The following is a 24,656-nucleotide window of genomic DNA, read 5'->3' on the forward strand; positions in this document are numbered from 1 at the left end:
TGCCACATGGAAAGTGACCCCTCACTGGGGGTAGGTTCCATAGAGGTGCAGGTCCATCATTCTTCTTTTTCTCTTTTGGTCAGGTATGTACCAACCTATCTCTTATGTTAGCACTTCTTTTGTAGGCAACCATAGGCAAGGGGAGCTTTTCATTTGCTGAATTCAATATCTTCCAGTGACGATTGATACTTTTCTTGATAAGGTTCGAGAAAGTATTGACAAAGGTCAATCTGGTGTTCGTCTCCTTTGGCATCTGTATTTCTATCAGAGATTCTCAGTTGTTGTTGGCCGCACTCTTGTGTGAAGTGCGTATTGTGGATATAGGATAGTTTTTTGTCTTCAAATCCGTTGTCATATTTCTTGCATGCTCATGATATTTTTCTTTTGTTGTACAATTACGCCGTATTCTGAGAAATTGCCCAAAGGGTAAATTTTCCCGATGAGATTTGGGATGGTAACTTTGGTAAGGCAATAGAGAGTTGCAGGACATATTTTTTTTATACAGCTCTGTAGCTAAACCATCATCCTGGCATTTGTAGATCAACATAAGACGTTTTCCTCTCTTGTGGGAAAACATAAGGTATGATATTGCTAAGGACCCACTATTCAATATTCGCCAGTGCTTTTTTCCACTAAATTTGATGCCATATTGAAAATGGTGATACCTATTGGTCTTTCCTCCTTGTCTTTCTGTACCGGAGGCTCCAAAGGGGCTTCCCTGTTGTTTTTTTGCGCCCTTTTTCTTGGCACAAGATACCATCTTTTTGGGTACTTCCTAGCCTTCAGTTTGCAAGCAAGGTGGACATTTATAGTCCCTTAGCCTAGAACAATTCCTCCTTAGTCGTAAGAACTGTCCAAAAGGTAGGTTCTCTCTTAGGTGTCTAGGATGAAACTGTTGTACAGTAGAAGGCAGTTTTTTGCAGTGGGTTTCTCATAAGTGTGGGTTTTCAGACACCCCTGGTCCACGACTATGTTTAGGTCCAGGAACACCAGTTCCTTTTTGCTCATGGTGTTGGTGAATTTCAGAAATTCATTCCATATATTCAGCCAAGTCAAGAAAAATCACCAAGACATCATCAATGTATCTTTTCCATAACTTTATATGTTAGAAAAAAAGGGTTCTAAGTGCCAGGGATTCTGTGTTTTTTCTAAATGGTGCACATAGAGACCAGCTACACTTGGAGCGAAGGTGCTTCCCATACTGGTTGTGGGCTGTTGTAGATAGAGTGTGTCCTCAAATCTGAAGAAATTCTGGGTTGGAGCCCAGTTACAAAATTCCATTACCACATTTCCAGGTGTCTGGAAAACCCATTCTTCTTCAAAGAGTACTTCTTCGATTATGTTATGGGTTTCTGCATGTGGAAGACTTGTGTATAGGCTTTCAATATTTAAACCATAAAGATATGTATATCTGGTTTGTATTGTATGTCCCTCAGGAGAAAGAGTAATGCCTTTGTGTCCTTCAAGTATGTATCAGTCTTTTGGGCAATGGGACTTAGTAAAGCATTCACAAATCTTGACAGAGTTTCCAGGATTGATCCTGTCCCTGATACTATTGGTCGCTGGGGTGGGTTATCCAAAGTTTTGTGGAGTGTGACTACATGCTTCCATCTCCCCTGGAAGAACCATGATGTGATATCTAAGGATTTTACATGTATGGGATGTGTGTTTCATTGTATTGAATGTGTGTGTCTTTGACAGTATACTCTAAGACCACAGTTTGCTTTCAGATAATGTTATTTGGACTTCACTAGATGTGCCCACTCATAATATAATTTTAAGTCACATTTTTCCTCACTTGGAGGTGCTCATGATGATAAAATTGGTATTACTGAATCCAAAGGAGCATGCATACAGTCACATGGCTGTAAAGTGTAACTCTCCATTTATATCTCCACAGAAACAGACAGACAGTGATCACCAGATAGGTGCTAAATGTTTACACACCTTTTAATTAGCATGCAATAAGTGAACATCCAATGTGAAACAGCAGGAGTGGTATCAGGGAGTTAATTTTCCCTAGGTCTTGATGAAAAGCCTATAGGGGTACCGCTTGAAACATGTTGACTTTTTAGAAAATCAGGTACATGACATCTTCCTTTCCTTATCCCCCTTTTTAATCATACTGAATAGAAGCCAGAATAAATAGGATACACCAACTAGCCAAAGATACACTCCAGGACCAACCTCCCACTCCTATTTTTCAACACCATCTCCTTTATCATTGTATAGTCACATAAGTGCTCCCGCATAGTCTGTAGGTCACAGCATGCCCCGCTCCATAGCAGAACGGGATGCACCCGATGATGAAGCATACCACAAAAGGGCATAGCTGGGTTCAATTTTTGGGTAAGGGCCTTATACATTTCTGCCATACATATCATGAGAAGATTAATTATCCTGAGATCTCAAAAAACTCTTGTTGAATTCCCAATATGTTTCTCAGGATTTCAAGTCATTCTGTTTAATCGTTCTTCAACTGCTCGCGCTCCAGTGTGGAGTCATATAACTGGACCTTTGCATAGCTGTTACCTGACCCTTCAAGACACAGGAAATAAGCTACAGAAAGGTGAGATTCCCAGAGCTTGTCTGAAACTGAAGATTCCCAAATGGCATAAGTTTAGATTTCTAATGGGCCCCATGTCATAGGTGAAACTTTAGTCTGGGTTTTTAGCCATCCTCGCAAGCTGATACAATTGAGATCAATCTTGCAATGTGAAAATGAAGCTTCAAGTCCCATGATGTAAAAAGCCATGGTTGGCTGTGTCACACGTGCCATGAGGCACTGTAGCAGCTTATTGTTTCACAGAACTCACTACAAGCCCTAACTGAACTGGTCTTGGATTCCTGGAATGATAAATGATAAATTAAATGAATTTATTGTCAAGTTTTATATGCAAATATTACAAATAAGAAAACTATTGTTTATTGGGGACTCACAAATTGTTTATGTACGAAATATTACAATTTAATGTATGTGCACTAAATAAAAAAAAAGTGTGTCCCTTAATTGTCAAAATATTCTTGTATTGTTAATGATGTCAGATGAATGTCGGTCCTAGATTTTGCAAAAACAAACCTCCACAATCAATTTGTAATATCTAACAAAGTAGCAAACACCAGTTTTTGTTGGTTGGTGTATTATGAGAGCTCATCCACTCTCAGGAATCTCTCTCATGTGGACCAGTAAGCAAGACACTGTGCTCTCCTGCTCTCCTCTATGTGAGATTTTCTCAGTATTGAATAGACCTCAAGAGATGTGCTGCTCTCTAGAGGGTTAGGTTAGCTGCTCTCAGATTGTAGCTAAATATTGTAAGGTTATGTGTATTTGGTTTAAATTGTAACTGCATGAGGAATTCCAGATGCTGGCCAGGAGTAGGAGGAAGGGTGACATGTGCTGAATTTCCTCACCGTATACTCTAGACTCTCCTGTGGCACTGGCTTTTGAACTTTTCAGTTTTCAAGCTCCGGAACAGATACAACATTGTCCCACTGGGTAGAGCTACTGAGCAAGGCCACTTAAAGTATATCCCATGAATCAACTGTAAACACCAGACACGTAGACCATTGACCAGGCCCACAAACGGTAAACAAATGACTACACACTGACCTGTCAAACCAGTCCTTCTAGCACTGTCGGATTGCCCTATAAGCCAGTCTGTCCTGGCCAGCATGGTCGCAAAATAACTTTTGCCGAACACCGAAGGCTAAAGCCATTCTGATTTACTTCCATTCTCTTTTGTTCTTTTTAAAAATGTAATTGTTCAGTTGCTACTGCAACAATAGTGAGCACACAAATAAGGTCATTTTGTGGCAACGTATGCAGGTCTACTATAATGGACTGCAAAACATTCAACGTATGGTTCATCAGGATTTCTGAAAAAAGAGGAAGGACTTTTAAAGCAAAGGTTACCTACAGGAGAGTTATACATGCTGGTTTGCTACAGTGCAGCTGTAACAAGCTTTTGGAGCAAGGCCTAGTGTATCATTGAAAAAACAAACAAGAGTTACCTGGTCCAAATGATTGCCTGTGTGTTGTGTCGCGCAAAAAAAAACGCTAGACCAACATGTCATCACAATGATAATGCTGGGTTGGAAAAAATTCCCATCAGCCCACCGTTATGGTGGAGTGTCGTCATGTGGGATGCATATCATAAACCCAAATCTCTCCCAGTGCACCTGATAATGATGCGGAGATGGATTTTGCGGTACTGGTGTCTTTGGGGAAGCGGATATCATGCTGAAATAGATGTCATGTAATTCCGAAAATAGTGTGGGGAAATTCGGAAATTGTGCGGATCAGATCTTTTTGATTTAAGAGACTCTAAGTGGTCTCGTGTCTTCAAGACCAGGGTAAAGGGATATTAGCATCCGTGGTGTTTAGAATACCCCAGTGTTTACGCACAGATTTTTGGATTCTGTTGGATTGTGCATTAAAGGTGCTGACAAAAGTTAATCTTTCAAGGCGTGGTTTGGGTATTTAGTTTACTATATACAGTCGTATTAGTGCAAACCAGGCTCTCACTTTCACCTAACTCATGAGCTCCTACTTTTACTTAGAGTGAAGTCAGGGTCTAATGTATCTTGAAGACACGAGATCACTTAGAGTCTCTTAAATCAAAAAGATCTGATCCGCACAATTTCCGAATTTCCCCACACTATTTTTGAAATTACATGACATCTATTTCAGCATGATATCCGCTTCCCCAAAGACACCAGTACCGCTAGAATAGAGGGTACGCATGCGCGAGTTCTGTTACTTTCTTCGCGCATGCGCACCGCGAACTGCTACATTGCTTTCGCGCTTGAGCTGGCTTTGTGACACTAACCTCCAGCCCTGCTTGCAACGCGTTAGACTATCGACGCATGCGCATCACGAATTCTACAGACTCGCGCGCGCAGATCTGCAGTCACTAGTCCCCAGCCTCGGCTGCAATAGGATAGAATATCGGCGCATGCGCATCAGCCACTCGATATTTTTTCAATTAAGCGCCGCATCTACGTTTTACGGCCAGCTGCCATCGATTACCCAATTAGATCGGGTATATAACGAGAAGGCAGGCACAGTCCAAGCTACCTCCACTCCTACTCGGACGCTGGCCCTAGAGGTACCGACGGACAGGTATGGTTCCTTTAGCATTTAGGACCCAATAACAAGGGATCTGTACATTGCGCTTTTTCTCACTAATACTTTTAAATTTGGATACTTGGTTGGCCTTTATAAGAGAACCCATTTGGGTTTAACCAACTTGCTATAGAGCCCCCATGCTCTTGATAAACATGTTCCTCAGTTAGATCTAGGGAATGTTTTTCTCTACCGTGTTTCTCTCTACCATGCTTTCCCTTTACTTGTTTTAAGTTGAATTTTGCATACAACTACAATCATTGCCATTCCATGCTTGGTCATAACCATGTCTTCTCTAGGGGTTGAGTCTCCTTTTTCAATCAACTGGTATTTGTTAGTACATATTTTGGATTAGTTGAGTATGTATAATGTGTACCTTAAAAATAGATTTTTGAGGTCTTTTTACACTTTTCCATTTCTAACAGAGCGGGGCCTCCTTCTTCCCGAGTGGGTGCCGGGTGAGGTGAGGTGTTTTCCCACAGAATGCTGGGTGAGTGATAACTTACAGTCGAATGCTTCAAAACCCTGAAATTGATGGGATTAAAATCAGGAGAACTATACAGCTTCTGATGGGCGAAGAAAATCCTCTTGTCGCCTTGTTTGTTTTGTTGTGTTGTGTTTTAATCACCAATATACCACATGCGTCTCTTACACTTTGTTGTCCTTTTTCTTTAGGAGAATCACGAATAGTTGGACAAACACCAGAGAACATTTGGGCACAAAGTTCTCGTAGGATTAATCCAAATTGTCAATGCACTCAGTTTTCACAAAATGCAGATGCTTAACATCATTTGGTCCTGAAGAAAGCTTGGACTCACTGTCCACATAAGCTGAAACATGTCGACCTCCATGCACTGCGCCGTTATATAGTCATTCTTTAAGACTATTAGGCGCTGTTTTTAACCTTTGACCCTGAGATAATACTTAATAAACATATTTTTTGTCACAGGAGCCAATTTTATTTACACTTTATCTTCTTTTTCACGAGCACTGCACTCCATCAGTCCTACCTTTGAAATACTGTGGTTTGGAAAAGTAATTTTCTAAATCCATCTCCGCATCATTATCAGGTGCACTGGGAGAGATTTGGGTTTATGATATGTATCCCACATGACGACACTCCACCATAACGGTGGAGGGATGGGAATTTTTTCCAACCCAGCATTATCATTGTGATGACATGTTGGTCTAGCGTTTATTTTGCGCGACACAACACACAGGCAATCATTTGGACCAGGTAACTCTTGTTTGTTTTTTCAATTGGCATAGGGGTTTGAGCTACTGTGGTCGTTAAAAATTCCCCTTAGACCCTCCCACCTGTTTTTTTCACTAGTGTGTCATTGGCCTACAATGTGAATTATCTACACTCTTACAAAATAAGGCCACGCCACAAAACATTTTTGGTTAGTACTATTACATATCTGAGGGGTGAAGCATCCGTAGGAAAACACTTTTACCACCATAACATAAAAGTGGTTTGAGGTGGTTGTGGTGGTGTGTGACTGAAGTGTCTGTGCATGTTTAAGTTGATAGATGTCAGTTGAGAATCAACGAAAACATAACACAATGCTTACGTAGAGTTCCACAGCAACAGAAGCAATTACAATATCAAGATATCAGAGTGTGTATATTTATGGATTAAATCAAGGAAAATAAAAGATGTTATCCTGAATTGAGTAAAATATTTTGAAAAATGTTTAGTTTACATTACTCAATTTCAATGATTGCAAATGAATTAAAACTATTTAAACAATAACTATAAATATAAGAATATTAAAAAGTTAGGGTTAGGATAGTATTTTAAATGAACTGGACATACATTAATTAAAAATGTAGTTGGGCAGAAAATGGCTTTTATTCACCACCATTCAGTGCTATTTGGCATAACTATTTCTAAGCAGGGGAACATCTCAACTAGGACCCTAAGGACCCTGAGGGCTGCTGAAAGAATGGAACATTACCATGGCAATACTGCCACTTGGATATTGTCCAGATGCAACAATCTCAGCAGACATGTTAAGTGAAGTAAAATACATTTTAAACAAAGAATTTTAAATACAAAGGGGCTACAGTTATAATTAACAAAAGAGATTAAGAACTGAAAAAACTTCTTCCAGTGTAGGGCTAGGGACAGTGTGGTGGGGATGAATCTGGTAGAAAATTCATGTAAATCTTACATTGGTGATGGAGTGGCAGGTGTTGTGATGTGAAGGTGGCAATGTAGTTGATGGGGATGTAATACCATACAGAAAGTCCCTGTTCCAGAATATAGAGGACTTTATGCCAGAGAAAATATTTCAACCAGGATAGAATGTGTATCACATGAAAGAAGATTAATAATACAACTTTACTGGGAATAGCTGCTAGTTCATACTTTGAGCCCCTCAATTAAATTAGTGAGAGTACAATAGAGGCTCTTTTAAACCCATGTCTTGTGAAATCTACTGAGCAGGAGATGGTCGTCCATAGCTTTCGGCTATCCATGAGCCCAGGAGATTCATCACCATCAAAGATTATTATAAGGTATTGGATTTTTTGGCTCCTTTGTTTTGAAAAAGAGGTACTGTCAAATTACTTTGGAAGGCTGCAATTATGGGTCCACGACCGAAACCCTAGTACAAAGAAAAAAGTGGCCTTTTCTTAGACTCTTCTGTCTCCTTTGAGTATCAAGTCACCATGACAGCCAGCATCTGCTTCTTTTATCTGAAGATTCTAGAAAAAAAGCCCTCCATTATTAGATCCCCAACTGCATGTTCCAGTTGTAAGCATCTTTATTCAGTCCCAGTTATATCATGGCAATGCACCTTATCTCACCTCCCTTTTAGGTTTTTGCACTGCCTGCAACCAATACAGAAAGGAACAGCTCACCTAGTTAAAGGGTACACCAAGAGTGGGTGTTCATATTACACTTGCTTTGAGATCACAACACTGGCTTCATATTCATGAAATCTACGACGATTCTCCATGAAGCCATGTGTCAGAAGGCCCCAGTCATGCTTGCAACTAAATTCTCATTGCACTCATGACGCACACCTTCTAGAAGTGTGTGATCTGCACAGCAGCTCTTCTTGCAGATACCTAAATCTAGACTCTGTTTCTGGGGACAGGGCACTTTCCATCTCCGCACCAAGAACCTGGAATCCTCTGCCTTTATAATTTCACTCAGAATGCACCCAAGTCTTTTTTTGAAAACTATTTAAAAAACTGCGAGAAACCTCATTATGAAGAATAATTCCGAGTGGCTAGTGCGTATGTGCACTTACCAAAAAGAAAATAACAAAAACATAACACAACCATGCCCATATCTTTACTGAAAGCTCGGAGATAACACTTTCTTTCTGTCCCTCATAATCATCCTATATTAGTCCTATTGATGAGGTGCCTTGTGTGGTGAAAATGTGGAGAAGATTGTGACTAACCACATTTTGAAGAATGACTCTGCCTAGGGGATCCGCAACCTTATTTCCACCAAATGAGAGATATAGAAAAAGGATTACTAAATGTGAAATAGTACTTAGTGGAAGGGGCAGGTATAAGTCAACTCATACTTTTGGTGATGGACTTATCCTCAACTTTTGGTCAAGTCTACTACGTTATCCTTTTACAAAGTCTATAAAGAGTGGACAACAAGTCTTACTTAGCATTTACATGGGTTAGTTTCTCCCTTCAAGCGTGATCAACAAGAGTAACTGCTCTGTTTGGTGAGGCACGTTATGCTATAATGTTCAGTGATGTGCCTCAGTGGCTCCCACTATACCTACAAATTTGCAATGTGTATAGCCACCTGGAAGAATTAAGGGCCTGATTTGGGTGCCGGTCGGACCGTCATGTGGTGACGGTCCGACTGGTGACGGTCCGACGGTCCGTAGTGGTGGTCCGACTGACTGACAGCCCTTTGGTCTGACTGCCTGATTATTATAGCAGCGGTTGAACCATTTGCTGTCAGGGGAAGACTGCCACTTTCGACAGGATATAGGGTCCCGTTGGGGTGGCGGTCAGACTTCTATCCCTAAAATGGGGGTGGTGCCTGTGCAGGTACCTCCGTAGGGATTAGGATGTCCGTTTCCAGCTGCCTATTCATGGCAGTGCAACTGCCATGAAAAGGCAGCCAGAAAGGGACTTTGGGGGCTCCAGCCACAGTTCCAGTCCCAGTGGGCCACTGCTACGTGGCCTGGGGGACACATGTAGTGCCCCCCACACATTCATATACCATGGGCCAGGCACACGGTGCACTGATGTGCACAAAGTGCCTTTTCCTACTGCGGCTTGTGCTGCAGCCCTTTTCCTGGGCCACAGCGCAAGCCACACCAGGAAAAGGCACTTTCCAACTACCTGCATGGCGGTCCAATCAAAATAGGGCAGGTGAGACTGCCCACTTATTGTCGGACGGACACCTGCCCTTGGTGATGGCGGTCGGATGCTCTTCTGACCGCCATCGTAATGAGGGCTTAAGTGTTGAAATAAAGAAGCATTGTTCTTATAGCTGACAACTGTTATCTAAGACCACAAAAAAGTACTTGGCAGACTCTCGTAGATCAAAGCAAGGCACAAACAACTATAATATATGAAAATTGGCTCTTTTTAACCACCAGTATGATACTTGATGATTACTTAGGGCAAAATGTGTACTCAAATAAATCTCAGCAAGTTCTAACTACTTTAAAATTGGAGACTGTGAAATTCCAACTCCTATGAAAGTAAAGATTTCAGAAGTAGCTTTTGACTCACAACTGAGTATGGAATAGGAAATAAATATTAAATCATATGATTGCAATTACTATCAGGTGCCAGACTGTCCAACGCTTTCCCAGTTTCAGCCCGTGCAGAATCCTTATTGAGGGTGGCAGAGAATTTTATGGACTAGAATGTGCTCGGCATTTGAGTTTAGCAGTAAACAGCAGTGCACCACTTCGGACTGTCACGCCATTTGTTACTGCAAGCAAACATTACTTTCCTTAAAGGGGGACAGTGACACCTACAGACATAGAGGGGTGCAGTTTCGGACCCCTGAGCTTTCACAAAGGGGAGCATTGATAGCTCACTAACTATATGCCACTTCCTAGCTGGTGCAGAGTTTCTGCACCTCATGTGCGTGGTTTAACAACAAAATATCAAGAACCAAAATATTGCGATACATAAATAACACAAAAAAATATTAGGAACCAAAATAAAGTATTTGCATACTTTGCATGTAAACTACAAAAATAATAAAACAAAAATATTGTGAAACAGTATCATCAAAAACAGGTACATACTGTATTTATTATATATAGCATTATATTGCATTTAGTTTAGATATTAAAGGTAAAAATTAAAATATTATACTTAAGATTAATACAAATAATATGTAAAAGGTATTATTAAAATAAGATCATGGAATAGAAAATGTAATGTATAAAACAATATTTAAGTACATTTAAATATATAAAACAATATTTAAGCAATGAATACAAATTTGCATTAAAATATTATTAATAATATTAATAACAAGAAATATTTACTAAGCAGATATCAACAAAAAATATAGCAAATTATATAAAAAATGATATAAAAAAATTCTAATCTAAAAGAAAAACGTTAATATGATTTAATGTTATAGATAATTTTAAATGAATTAAAGAAAAAAATATATTTATACATTAACAATCTTAACAAACAAAAGCTATAGTATGGAAAGCGTTGGACTTTAAAGGGGTCAAATTTACTATTCCCACTCCAACATAAGAAAAAGTAGGGAAATTGTTGCACTTTGGAGGGGTTAAAATAAATGTTCCCACTTCAATCCATACTTTAGTGTGATGCCCTCAGTGCAACAGGCATGCCCAGACATGAGTCCTGTGCTTACTGTGCTTCTGGAACCAAGCTACAACCCTTTGAAGAGCACAATCAGGACAAACCCGGTCTTGGGCTGCTTGTGTTCTGGTTCAGAGAAGACCTTGCCGGGTAGTTTGGGCTAGACTCTTCCTATTGGAGCAGGGTCAAGACTGATTTCCATATGGCTTGGTCCAAACTGAGGGGGCATGGTGTGGAAAATAATGATGAACTGGGATGCGGCCCGAGTAATTACCAGTAGATGGGATTAATTCAAGCATTCCAACTATCACTCATTGTTTTGTAATCTTTAATTCACCATCCACTCTATGTGCATTGGAAATATAACAGTGAAGATTTGGTTAAACATTATGTAATAAATGATACAATGAATATTTGTGAAGCTCTTGGTCTGTTTGATTAATTCAGTGGTTTAAATAATAAGGGGTAACATAGTTTTCTTGACAAATTACTATTTAGGCCATAATGCCCCCTTGTTTGAGGTCAACCCCTGTATAGAAAAGGGAACATGCGTTACACAGATGATCAGAAGACCGCCATCCTTGCATTTGTTTTCCCAAACTGAAATCATTTTTTAAAGGCAGCTTTAAAGTAAAGGTGCTAAGTTTTAAAAAGACGTTTCCCCTATGGGACCAGATTTGAGGAAGTGAGCAGTGGCTCTTGGACCACTACCTTTACCCAGGGTGGCCCGCATGATTCAGATACTACCGCCTTTGATAATACACCCTGCTTGTAGGTGTCGTATCAATAGTTTGGGACTGAAGTTGCAGTCACCAAGCCTTTACAGATTCAGTTGTGCTACCAAAAAAGAGGGTTGTTTCTGTTTCATGTTCCCTCTTGTTTGTGATCCATAATGGGTCGCAAAAACCCCTTTTATGAGGCAGAAAGTCTTTTCTGAATTGCAAATGGGGTTTTGTACATTTCAAGGTACTCTATTGGGCATCAAAGGGTTGGCAACTGCAAAATGATAATGTACACCGGGCCCCTAATTTCGGTAGAATATATTTGCATTGTTAAGCAGTAAAACTGAATAGCACACCTCAATATTCGGGATTGCACATCCCAATACTGCCCTTAATCGCCTTGTCTTCACACAATAAAAGATAACTTTCTATTTTGATCCTCATGATGACATGGAATTAGAATCTCTTGTTTTTGATGCCCGTCGGCGACAGTCCCACTGCCATCGGAACCATGTAAACCGCCCGCCATAGTACTATGGCGGGCGGATGGTTGGTGGTCGGAAAGACAGACCGTCACGTATCCAACAGGCTCCTTGAGCCTGCTGGTGTGTCGGATGGACATAAAATCTCTGCAATGGTGGGAGTATGATGCCCTTTATACCCACCTTTTCATGGCGGGTAACTCGCCATGAAAAGGCAGGCTGAAAGGGACTTTGGGGGACCGTAGCAGTCTGTTTTCCCCCCTGGCCTTATGCTGTGGGTAGTGGGAGGCCCCTATGGTACCCCCCTACATGTCCCTGCACCATGTGGCAGGCACCGCATGGTGCCTAGCCACATAGTGCTGGGATATGTAATGTATAACCCTTTGCATTGCGGTGTTTGTTGCAGCCAGTAGCACCCACCACAATGCAAAAGATAGGCATTGTGACCACTGTGGTAGCGGTTGTTGAACTGTATTTTAAAATAACCCACACAACTCCATTTTGTGTTGCCATGCTCTCTGCAACTTGGTGAAGAACTGTTTTCCACGTCCCCGTTGAAACTTTCACAACCCTCCCCGCTCCTTGTGGTTGAGCCGATTCCGAGAAGCTGCCTGTGTGCTTCACCCCTCCAGTCGTGTCAAAGACTCAGCTACATCCTGTCCACCGTTGGTAACTCAGCCTGTCACAACTCCTGTGCCCCGTGACCACACCATCTGGTCAAGGAAGCACGAGGCTGCACCCTGTGACCACACCATTGAGCAAGGGAGCACAAGGCTGTGGACATTGTGAAATAAGAGACAGATGTCCCCTGGCCACGATTGCATCACAAGATTGACGAAGAACTTGTCAAATGAGGAACTAATCAAAATGTGGAACTGTGTATTGTGTAAATGGCCATGGCTAGCGCTATAAGTATGTGTGTGCTGCGGATTGAAGCAGCAGTCTCCATAGAATTGTCTTTGTACCATTCTGGGACCCTGTCCTTAGCTCGAGCTAATAAATACCTTACTTCCCTCCATGGCTGGTTGTCCTGGTCTCTTTGGTAATGTATAACTTGAACAAGAAGAACCCGTAGATTCTAAGGTGTCCCGTGCACACCACTGACTTTGACTCTCCTAGTGGGGGAGAGGTCTCCAAAAAGCTGGTTCTACAATTTGGCGCACAACGTGGGGCGTCTTCTGTGGTCGTCATCGAGCCTGGTGGTCGTGAGGGGTCCATGATCGAATTCCAAGGGAGGCGCCCGCTACATTGGCTGAAAAATTGTCTTTGTAGGCCCGAGGTCTCCGATCGCGTGATTCCTCCTTCCAGTGGGCTACACGACTGCGGCCCGACTGACGTCCCAGTTCTTGTTCCTAATCTTTGGAGATCGAGACCTTTGTGACAGTCGCCGTGTGACGGAAGATTAACGGTCAGGTAAGAGTGGGAGTGGCCCACTTCTTTGGTGAATTGTATTTTGGTTTTGGAAAAGCCGAAGCCAAGGGTTGTATACTGTAAATATTAGATTTTGCCCTTTGTTATTTAGAACCAGGATACACATCTAGAGATGCCTGGATTTAGTAAATTCCGGAAATTGTGTTGTTGTTATTGTACGCAGAACTCCGCATTGGAGGAATCTTGTTCGATTCCTCCTTTGGGGACCCATAATCACGAAGTCTATGCTAAACATGGTGTTGGCCCAATTATGTTTTCTTCACTTTGGTACAGATATACAAAAGGTAGTGCTGAATTACAATGGCCAATGTACGGTAGTTTTGAACCTCCTGTATTAGATAATTTAGAGAAGAAGTTGTTGCAAAGAAAAGCTCGACCTGCGATGTTTGATTCCTTTCGGGTTTGGCGCAAGGAGTCCAAACAGATAGAAATCAAACTCAAAAAGAACAAAGCTAAAGTAATGCGTATGAGTGTGATTCAGAAAGCCCAGAATCATGATAATAAGAGAATAGAAGAGGGTATAGTAATACATGATAGATTAAATAGAATGCAGATAGATGGATGTTACGTTACAAAGAAGGTCCCCGAAAAAGCCTGGGACAAGGAGGATGACCCTCTCATGTCCTTCATGCTGAACATCCCTCCACCCTATACTCCCGCCATGTATCCGACCCTTAATCCCGTCCAATTGACCCCCGCTAATGCTCCAGTTGATGCCCCTGCCCATGCCCTGGTTTGTCCAATTCCTCAGTCACTTGTTCACAACGCTCCCAATGTTCAGGCCACTGTACCAATGCAAGTCCACCCTTCTTTTCCTCTTGTTGCACCTTCCACTGGTTTCGTACCTGTCCAACCTAATATGCCTTCAACTCCCATTGCACCCAACCCATTTCTTGTTGACAGTCATCCGACACAGTCAGTGGTCCGTGATTATATCCCTTATGCAACTCCGCATAGACCACCCACTCCCAGACGACGCACCTTGCGAAGACTGATAGGTAGTGCACAGGAACAACTGCTATGAGTCAACAAGCTTGTGTGTGTATGGAAAATAACACTATGTACACCGCTCAGGATATATGGATGACAGTGGATCAGTGGACACGCATTCAACAGATTGACATTTTTTGTGAAATGTGTGACATACTGATCCAAATGTGGGAGGATTTTGTAGAATCAGGTCCACCCCCAGGTCTGTCTGACCTTCGCCATAAGGTTGAAAAAGGGGACATTCAGGGCCCAGCACTATTATGCGATCTAAGCCTAAAGAGTCCTTATCTGGTGTTTCGTTAAATAAGGGTTTCCCAATGAGGGAGGTACAGCCTGTTTGGAGAGACCGCGTTGCTGGCACAGATGTCAACCCTGAAATACCGGCAGGTTTTAGGCAGGTGTGGGTCCATGTCCCTTGGAAAAGGTCTGACGTCCTCCAACTTAAAAACCAATTACCTGACCCACGTACAAATCCAGCAGGTTATTATAAGGAATTGACTCAGACACTCTAATCTTGCGTAATGACTTTAGCAGATATAGACATGTTAATGGGACAAGTAGTACCGATTGAAGTATGGGCCAAAATACGCCATAATAATAATGATCAGACAGAATTTGGCCACACATGGAAGGAATTTGAGGAAGCTGACAGAGCTCAAACTGGTGGTGAGAAACCCGATCCCATGATCTTAGCCCTTCCGGCCCAGATACTAACTGCCATGAAAAAGATGTTGACGCCTCACTGTATCAATTTGGACAGATTAGCTGCTTGCAAACAATAGAAAGATGAAAGTGTCTTCGACTTTTTCACACGAATCGAAAGCACATTCACCGACCATAGTGGACAGGACATGACTTTAGAAGGGGGATAGTGACTGTTTGTGGATACATTTGTGTCCAATCTGTTACCAGAGCATGGAACTTAACTAAAAATGTCAGAAAGTGCATGGCCCATCTCCACCCCGTCTGGTATTATGACAATGACCCAGTACTATGAGAATAGGGAGAATGAAGAGCGAGATAGAACGGATAAAAAGACTAAAGACTTAAAGACAAAGGTGTTACTCCAACAAGCATACCCGAACCAGACCCAAAACAGAGGTGTCCCTAAGTTTCAATGAATAACTCAGAGACCTGCCCCTGTGACTCCTCGCCCACCGCTGGGACCCAACCAGTGCGCTTATTGTCACCAGGAGAGTCATTGGCGTGACAAGTGTCCTTTGTTGGCCCAGAACAACTCTGCCCCCACTGACCGCTTCACAGGACAACGTCCCCAGAGAGGACGAGGGTGAGGCGGACCTAGAACACAGTTACAGGACAGGGGCCCCCTTATGCAAGAGAATAGATTTGATACCACTAATTATGAGGACCGCAATTATTTTACTGAGGATTGTGAGCCTGAAGAAGGGACATGGTTCAGGTCCCACTAAGATTGCCAAGGACAAGAGAAGGGACCCGTGCCTATTTCTGTTGACCAAAAGGGACATGTTACAACACTGGGCTCTACGGAAAAATCCTTGGTCGACACTGGTGCAACAAAAAGTTCTATTGCTAGGTCCAAGGTCCCTGGGGCCCCCTTGTCTGGCGCAAATAACATTTTTGTAGGGTTTCTGGCACCCCAGTATCTAGCCCCATTTCACAACCACTGGAACTAACTATAGGACCCTACACAATTGATTCCCCTTTGGTTTTGACTTCCACATGTGGCGAAAATGTGTTGGTTTTAGATCTATTAAAAAGATGACATGCAACCATATACTGTTCTCCTGATGGGGTTTACATCACCATGGGTCCCCCACCACACACCCAGTATATTTGGCCTCCCCAGATCCCATTCCCCAGGAACTTCAGAATGTCCCTCCTGCTCTTTGGGCCCAAGGTGATACTGATGTTGGCCTTTTGTCCATAACCCCCTTTTCTGTTACCCTGAAAAAAAATGTTTGCCCTCCCCGACTTTCCAAATACAAAATACCCAAAGAAGGGGAAAGGGCATTACTCCAGATCATTTCTGAACTTATTGACAAGGGTTTGGTTGAAGAGAAAAGAGGAAATGTGTGCAATAGCCCAATTTTGCCTGTCCTAAAACGCACCGATCCATCTAAGCCCCCTGTTTATCGTTTTGTCATTGATTTACGCGAGATAAACAAAATAGTAGTACCCCAGTTTACTGTGGTCCCAGATATCACCACCCTACTTACTATGGTTCCCCTGACTGCATGTTTTTTCTCTGTCATTGACTTAAAAAATGCCTTCTTTAGTGTACCCGTTGATGAACAGAGTAGGGATCTTTTTGGATTCTCATTGGCAGGACGGAGTTTCTGGTTCTGCAGAGCTCCACAAGGATATACAGAGAGCCCCTCAATTTACAGTCTGGCCCTCAAGGGCCAACTTGATTCCCTGACCTTACCCCAAGGTACTGCACTACTCCAGCACGTTGATGATTTGCTTATAGCGGCAGATACCGAGGCGTTATGTAAAGAAGCTACAATGAAATTGATCCTGCATCTGGCACAATTCAATCACAAGGTTTCCCTCTCCAAACTCCAATATACTCGACATGAGGTGACCTACTTAGGTCATCTCCTGTCGAAGGAGGGACGCCGCCTTACCCCTGAACGAATACAAACAATCAGTAAGATGCCCCCACCAAAAACGGAGAAAGAGGTACGTGCTTTTATTGGTATCACCTCCTACTGTCGCCAGTGGATACCCAAATTTTCTTTACTCATTAAACCTTTATTGAACCTCACACTTAAAAATGTTCCCCACCCACTCCCTTGGACAAATGAGTGCTAGCATGCATTTGAAGACCTGAAAACAGCCTTGTGTTCGGCCCCCTAATTATCAGAAACCCTTCACCCCTTTTGTACACAAGCATAATGGTTGTGCATTGTCAGTGCTAACACAGTGTTTTGGTGACAGACAACGCCCCTGTGCATATTTTTCTGCAGTTCTAGACCCCGTAGCCCATGCACTACCCAGTTGCTTGAGAGCAGCAGCTGCAGCTGTCATATCCATTCGCCAATCTGCTGGCCTGGTCCTTGACACTGCACTTACAGTTATGGTTCCTCATGCAGTTGACACTTTATTAAATAGGACAAAAACCCAACACCTTACTAGTGCACGTTTGTCCGGATATGAATTGACTCTCTTGGCCAGTCATATCACCATCCACCGCTACACTACGCTCAATCCAGCCACATTGCTACCCTTTGTTAATGATGACACTAGTTCTGATCCACATGATTGTGTCCTCCGGATGGAGGAAGAAACTAAAGGACATGTGGATTTAACTGACACACCCCTAACTGACCCTGATGGTACCCTGTACGTGGATGATTCTTGCTTCAAACTTCCTGATGGCAGCACAACTGCTGCCTACGCCATCACCAAGTTACAGACAGTAGTAGAGAGTGAGAGAATACCTTACCAATCAGCCCAGGCTGCTGAGTTAGTGACACTAATCAGAGCTTGTAAACTAAGTACAGGGATGGCCGTCAACATCTACACTGACAGCCAGTACGCCTTTGGCGTCGCCCATATTTTGGGCCACTATGGGCTGAGTGGGGATACTTTACTTCTCACTGTACTAAGATACAGCATGGTCATCTGGTCAGCAGGCTGTTAGAAGCATTAACTCTTCCTTCAAAGATAGCTGTGATCAAATGTTGCGCCTACAAGAAAGTAATTGATGACTTAGGGAGGGGTAATGCATTTGCAGACCAGACGGCAAAGGCAACAGCTAAAGATGTCTCTGCCCGTATGTATGTAGCTGACCGGAGAATGGGATGCACGAGGACACTATTGAGAATGTGAAGGAAATACAGGCAGAGGCGACCAGAGAGGAAAAGGCTCTCTGGGAAGAGCAAACAGGCCTATTAAATGAGAATGGCTGTTGGACGGATCTGTCTGAACAACAGCGATGGTTGTTACCCGATGCCTATGTTTTGCCAGTGGTCACTATGACTCATGGCCCAGCTCACATTAGTGCAAAAGGCATTTGCAAATTGCTAGCTCCGGTATGGCAAAACAAACACATCCCAAAATATGCTGAGAGGTTAGTCAAAGAAAAAGGGGTGGTTGGGCCCAGTGGGAGAGAGGGTAGGTAGGGCCACAGAATAATAAGAAATAGGGGATTTTTTACCTAAACCTCACATTTGAAGTGAAACAATAAATGCTAGTTAAAGGATAAACATAACTTTATTAGTTTACCCTGACATTGATTTATGTCATTTACTTTTTACTCAATTATCGGATTGTTTTTTTTCTTTTTTCACAGAACAAAGATCGTCATCAACTTCAACTTCATCCTCCATTATACAATCTCACATCCACAATGCTTGAAAGAGAACTTGCCTTACGGGCAACTATTAAGGATAAGACGAAATTGCACAAATGTGTCAGATTTCGAGTCACATGCAACAACATTCTGCAGTGAAATGGCGAAACGGGGTTACCCGAAAAAACTATTAAAACATTCCAAAAATAGGGCCAGATTTACCCCGAGAGAGACTCTCCTTCAGGTAAAAGAGAAAAGTGAATTAGACAAATTGGTGTGCGTAACAACTTTCAGTCAACACACAAATCAATTCAAACGTATCATCTTAAAAAACTGGCATTTATTGGAAACGCTAGAGTACCCCCTATCAAAACCAATCTTCGCCATGCGGAAGAATACAAGCATAGGGCAACAGCTAATAAAAGCAGACAGCTACATTCCGAAACAAAAAAGTGACCTCATAGCACAGTGGAATTTGAAACCTATATGTGGGCATCATAAATGTGGCAATTGCGTGTCTTGTTCAACAACATTGGAAGGCAATGTTTTTTCTCATAATGGAGTCAAATGGAAACACGATGCATTTACAAATTGCAAGACCAAAAATGTGGTCTATGCTGTGGTCTGTCCGTGCAACAGAGTGTACATTGGCAAGACAAGCCAATCCATTAATGTAAGGATTACCCAACATCGTTCGCGAATAAAGAAAAAAGTACTGTCCGCACCAATGGTTGAACATTTTGTGAATAATAACCACAATGAAAATGATTTCAAATGGACAACATTGGTCTGGATCGATTCCAAACATCAGCCTAACGTGGATACCATGTTATTGCGCAAAGAGGCATACCTTATTTTATAATTTGTCAGCATCAACAAGGGCCTTAACTGTTTAAGTGAAATCAATAGGGGTTGAGAATCACAGGTTTGTTACAGTACAACAAATCCCAGAAGACACCACAATGAACTTGTGGCCATGGAGGTTTCGATTGGCCACACGAGAATCACATGACACACTTATCAATCAGCCGGCACTGCCACGGCCACCTACAATCGCAGAGTGCCGTGAAGCAGTGATTTCTACGAGTGGTGACATCCGTGCAGTCTAGCGGTAAGCCTCGGAACCAGAATACGGCTTGTTTCACCTTAATTCTTGAAAAAATAGGCCAGCCGAGTCATTCTCCCCCGCTTTTTTGATTCACACAGAAAGAAACCATTTGAAACCGGAGCGACATTATTCCCCGCGCCGGCAAACCCAAACATAAGTAAGTTTCTTATTCCTCTTTACACACCAGCCTCAATATGGTAGCGGACACACACAAAATCCTTATTCTTGATACACATTCATTTTCTAGGGATGTGATACGGTCGAAAAAGAAATAATTTATCCGGACAACGGCAGACACGCCGTCGGAGTACGAGAAGTGAAGGTAAAAGCTTTTTCCTTTCCCGCACAATTGCCCATGCGAGCAACAATCTGCTCCTACGGGAACCTTGTCTGACCCAGTGTCCACTCTGTTGCAGCTCACACCCACGGCATACACGATTCTATAAAGCAAGCGCATCCTTGGGCAAGAATCATACAAGGTATGCCGCGTCCTGGTGATGCGAATATTTTAAACATTATTTTGGATTGAGGACCCCGTTTGTTAAAACACTTTTTTTCCTTTTTGTAAATAGTTCCCATGGACCTGAGTCACACTGCCCTGATGAGAATCCTGTGAATGATTTAACGGGATTCGAAACGCGTCGGCATTTCTCCCTTTAGTGACATTCAATGCCAGTGATATTGGTGCAGGAATGGGCATTTTTTCCTGAGTTGTACAGATTTATTGTGTTTCAGGAATTGGGGTGTTATTTCGAGAAGTCCTTTACGCCCCTTGTTTTGTACTGACTATTGCGATTTTTTCGAAGTTTCTGATCAATTGTTCCATGTTACAGTATAATCACGAGCACATTGTTGTTGTATGTATATTCACATGTTCACTATTGTGTTTTCTATTGTAAATATTTATGATTTGTTTTTCAAAATATATGGCAATACATGAAGTTGATGACGATCTTTGTTCTGTGAAAAAAGAAAAAAAACAATCCGATAATTGAGTAAAAAGTAAATGACATAAATCAATGTCAGGGTAAACTAAAAAAGTTATGTTTATCCTTTAACTAGCATTTATTGTTTCAATTCAAATTTGAGGTTTAGGTGAGAGGTTATTCAGGCATTGCATGATTTGTTTGATGCATAACCCCGGAAAAAAGGCACACCGGCACCTGCTGGGAAATTTGCACCCCCACCTTACCCCTTCGAAGTGCTCCAAATAGATTACACACAGATGGAAAGATGCAATAATCTCCAATATGTCCTGGTAGTTGTGTGTGCCTTTAGTAAGTGGATCGAAGCCTACCCCCTTAAGGACAACACTGCTATAAGCACTGCCAAAATATTGTTGAAGGAATTTTTCCCCAGATTTGGGATGCCCAGAATTATCTGGAGCGACAACGGAAGCCACTTTACAGGAGAAATAAAGAAGAAAGTGTGTATAGGTATGGGGATCAGACAGAAATTCCATGCCGCCAATCACCCCCAGTCAGCAGGTTTGGTTGAGCGCCACAGTGGAACACTGAAATTAAAAATGGCAAAGATCCAGGCTGACACAGGACTGTCTTGGCCGGACGCGCTGCCCCTTGCCCTCCTATCAACTAGAGCCACGGCACATTCCCGTACCGGACTGTCTCCGTACAACATAGTGTTTGGTCGGCCGGCAAATATTTGGGGAGTACCCGCCCCAAGAAATACTCTGACATTGAATACCTGTTGTTGATTGATTATTTACATGAATTGACCACTAACTTACGTCTCATTCATCGTCAGGTACAAGATATCCTGCCACCCAAAACAGAGGGCCCTGGTCACACCATCCAGCCCGGGGACTGGGTTTGCATCCGGAACTTCCAGAGAACAAAGAACTTGGAGCCGAGGTGGAATCTGCCCCAGCAAGTGTTGCTGGTGACCAGATTACAGTGATGGTGGCAGGAAGAAAAAACTGGGTCCACGGAGTGCATTGCAAGAAGGTGCCTCTACCTCTACCATACGACCGGTGGGTCAACCAAAGCCCGGGAGACAACGAATGCGAAAAGGTCCCGCGCTTTGCACCCTACAGATACGCCAACATTGCCTGGGCTTCATCAGAACGAGAGGACAACGGCATCCTGCAATCTGCTGTTCCTCCGCATCTGAGGTTGTGGGACACTCAACAGCCAGAGCCTTTGTTTACTGATCAGACAACGCCCAGGTCCACCCGGTGCAACCTCCGACCCAGAAAATGGACTGAAGAGACAAAGGTCTCTGTCCTCTGCTTGACATGGTACGACAAATCGCTACAGGGCTGTGATACACCAGCACATTTTTATTTTTCTCTTTTGACCGGAGCCGGTACAGCGGACCAGAACGTGCCAATAGGGCCACCGGGATCACTGACCGGTGAAGCAATCACCAATCACAGGCAGCAACTAGGGAAGACCAAGTGACGCAGACGATGAACAAAATGAACACTGAAAGCTTGAAAACCCAAGAAATAAAAAAAGAAGAGTACATGAAAAGAATATGTGGCCGGTACTCGATGACTATCTCACTGGGACTGGCCTGCCTCAGATGGGTAATACACGCTGCCCTTGCAGCACCTGAGCCTCTTGCCTCTACAGAATTGCCTCATCAGCATGTGTCATTACCCACCCATGAGAAAAACAGAAGGACATATTCCTTTAACAACACTTTCATTCAAATGTTACACCAGCACCAGCTTGTGGTGAACACGACAAACGGTTGGGTATGTGGGCGGCTGCCCCACACTGCAAGCACCGGAATGTCCCTGATTCCTCCTCCTTTCTCTCGAGCTGGTTCGGCCTACGGCTGGTACACTGTGCTCTTTGATGCATTCTATTCAGGTGATACATCCACACGATCCCTGGGGAAGATCAGTAGCAGACAAGCCTTCCGACACATCATGGCTACGTAGTGGCCAAACATGAATAAAGATTCAGCAGGGAAGAACGAGTATGAAAACAATCATGGGTCCTTTTATCCATCGAACATTTACAATGGTGGGAGAAAGATAAAACTGCCACCTATCAGAGATCTCCTGGTCTACCCACATCCCCGAAAATATTGCATGAAGAGCAGTGGAACAGTATGGGTGGGAGAGAGTGACTGTGCCTACACACTCCAGCTTAATGGTTCGACCCTCCAGCTCTGGTGTCCTCAATGAATACGTACTTTGTGTGTGGGAACAAGGCCTACACCTGGCTGCCCAAGTCTTGGGCAGGCACCTGTTACATTGCTTGGTTGCTCCCCCTCACCTACACAGCCAATGCAAAACACCACATCCAGAAGAGAGGTGTGGTTGATGCTGAAGACACAGCTGGCCAAGAATTTGGTGACTTTGCTAAAGGGTTCCTACCCTATTAGGGCCCTATGATCAATAGTCACAATCTCCGACATCTCACCAGGGTGGTAGAGGCCACCATCAACACAACTGCCGGTGCCCTCAGTAACATCACGGCTGAACTTCAAGCAGACCGCCTCATGACTTTACAGAACAGAATGGCACTTGACATAGTGCTGGCGGATCGTGGAGGAGTCTGCACATTGATCAAAACAAGCTGCTACATTTACATCCCAGATAATGCACCGACAGTTTATCAAGCAATCAAGATTGCTTCCGACATTCATCCGGATGAGGGATCATGGTCCCTAACAGGCTGGTTTTGGAGCATTGTATCTCAGTGGGGATGGAAGATAATGATTTTCATTGCAATCCTTGCTACCGCATTGTTCTCTTGCTGCCTCTGTGTTCAATGCATGCCCGCGCTGTGTGGGCTCTGTGCCACCTCTTTGGAACACAAACAAGTGAATCCACACCATCGCAATGCCTTGATGATGATCGAGAAAGAGGTCCAGGAAATGATGGGCATTGACCTGGATGACGACTGATTGTTGCCTCTGCATGGCAAAAGGAGGGACTGTTGAACTGTATTTTAAAATAACCCACACAACTCCATTTTGTGTTGCCATGCTCTCTGCAACTTGGTGAAGAACTGTTTTCCATGTCCCTGTTGAAACTTGCACAACCCTACCCGCTCCTTGTGGTTGAGCAGATTCCGAGAAGCTGCCTATGTGCCTCACCCCCCCCAGTCGTGTCAAAGACTCAGCTACATCCTGTCCACCGTTGGTAACTCAGCCTGTCACAATTCCTGTGCCCCGTGACAACGCCATCTGGTCAAGGAAGCACAAGGCTGCACCCTGTGACCACACCATTGAGCAAGGGAGCATGAGGCTGTGGACATTGTGCAATAAGAGACAGATGTCCCCTGGTAACGATTGCACCACAAGATTGATGAAGAACTTGTCAAATGAGGAACTAATCAAAATGTAGAACTGTGTATTGTGTAAATGGGCATGGCTAGCGCTATAAGTATGTGTGTGCTGCGGATTGAAGCAGCAGTCTCCGTAGAATTGTCTTTGTACCATTCTGGGACCCTGTCCTTAGCGCGAGCTAATAAATAACTTACTTCCCTCAACGGCTGGTTGTCCTGGTCTGTTTGGTAATGTATGACTTGAACAAGAAGAACCCGTAGATTCTAAGGTGTTCCCTGCACCACTGGCTTTGACTCTCCTAGTGGGGGAGAGGTCTCCAAAAAGCCGGTTCTACACAGTTGCATCGTAATGCCTCTGTCGGGACCAACAACAGCCTGTCAGGTGGTCCCGTTTACAATAGGAACTGCCATCCTAATCTTCCCCAGAGTGCTTTGGTATCAATTACAATGGTTCTATAAAG

This window comes from Lissotriton vulgaris, chromosome 4_1 (assembly GCF_964263255.1).
Source record: "Lissotriton vulgaris chromosome 4_1, aLisVul1.2, whole genome shotgun sequence".
In the NCBI taxonomy this organism is placed as follows: Eukaryota; Metazoa; Chordata; class Amphibia; order Caudata; family Salamandridae; genus Lissotriton; species Lissotriton vulgaris.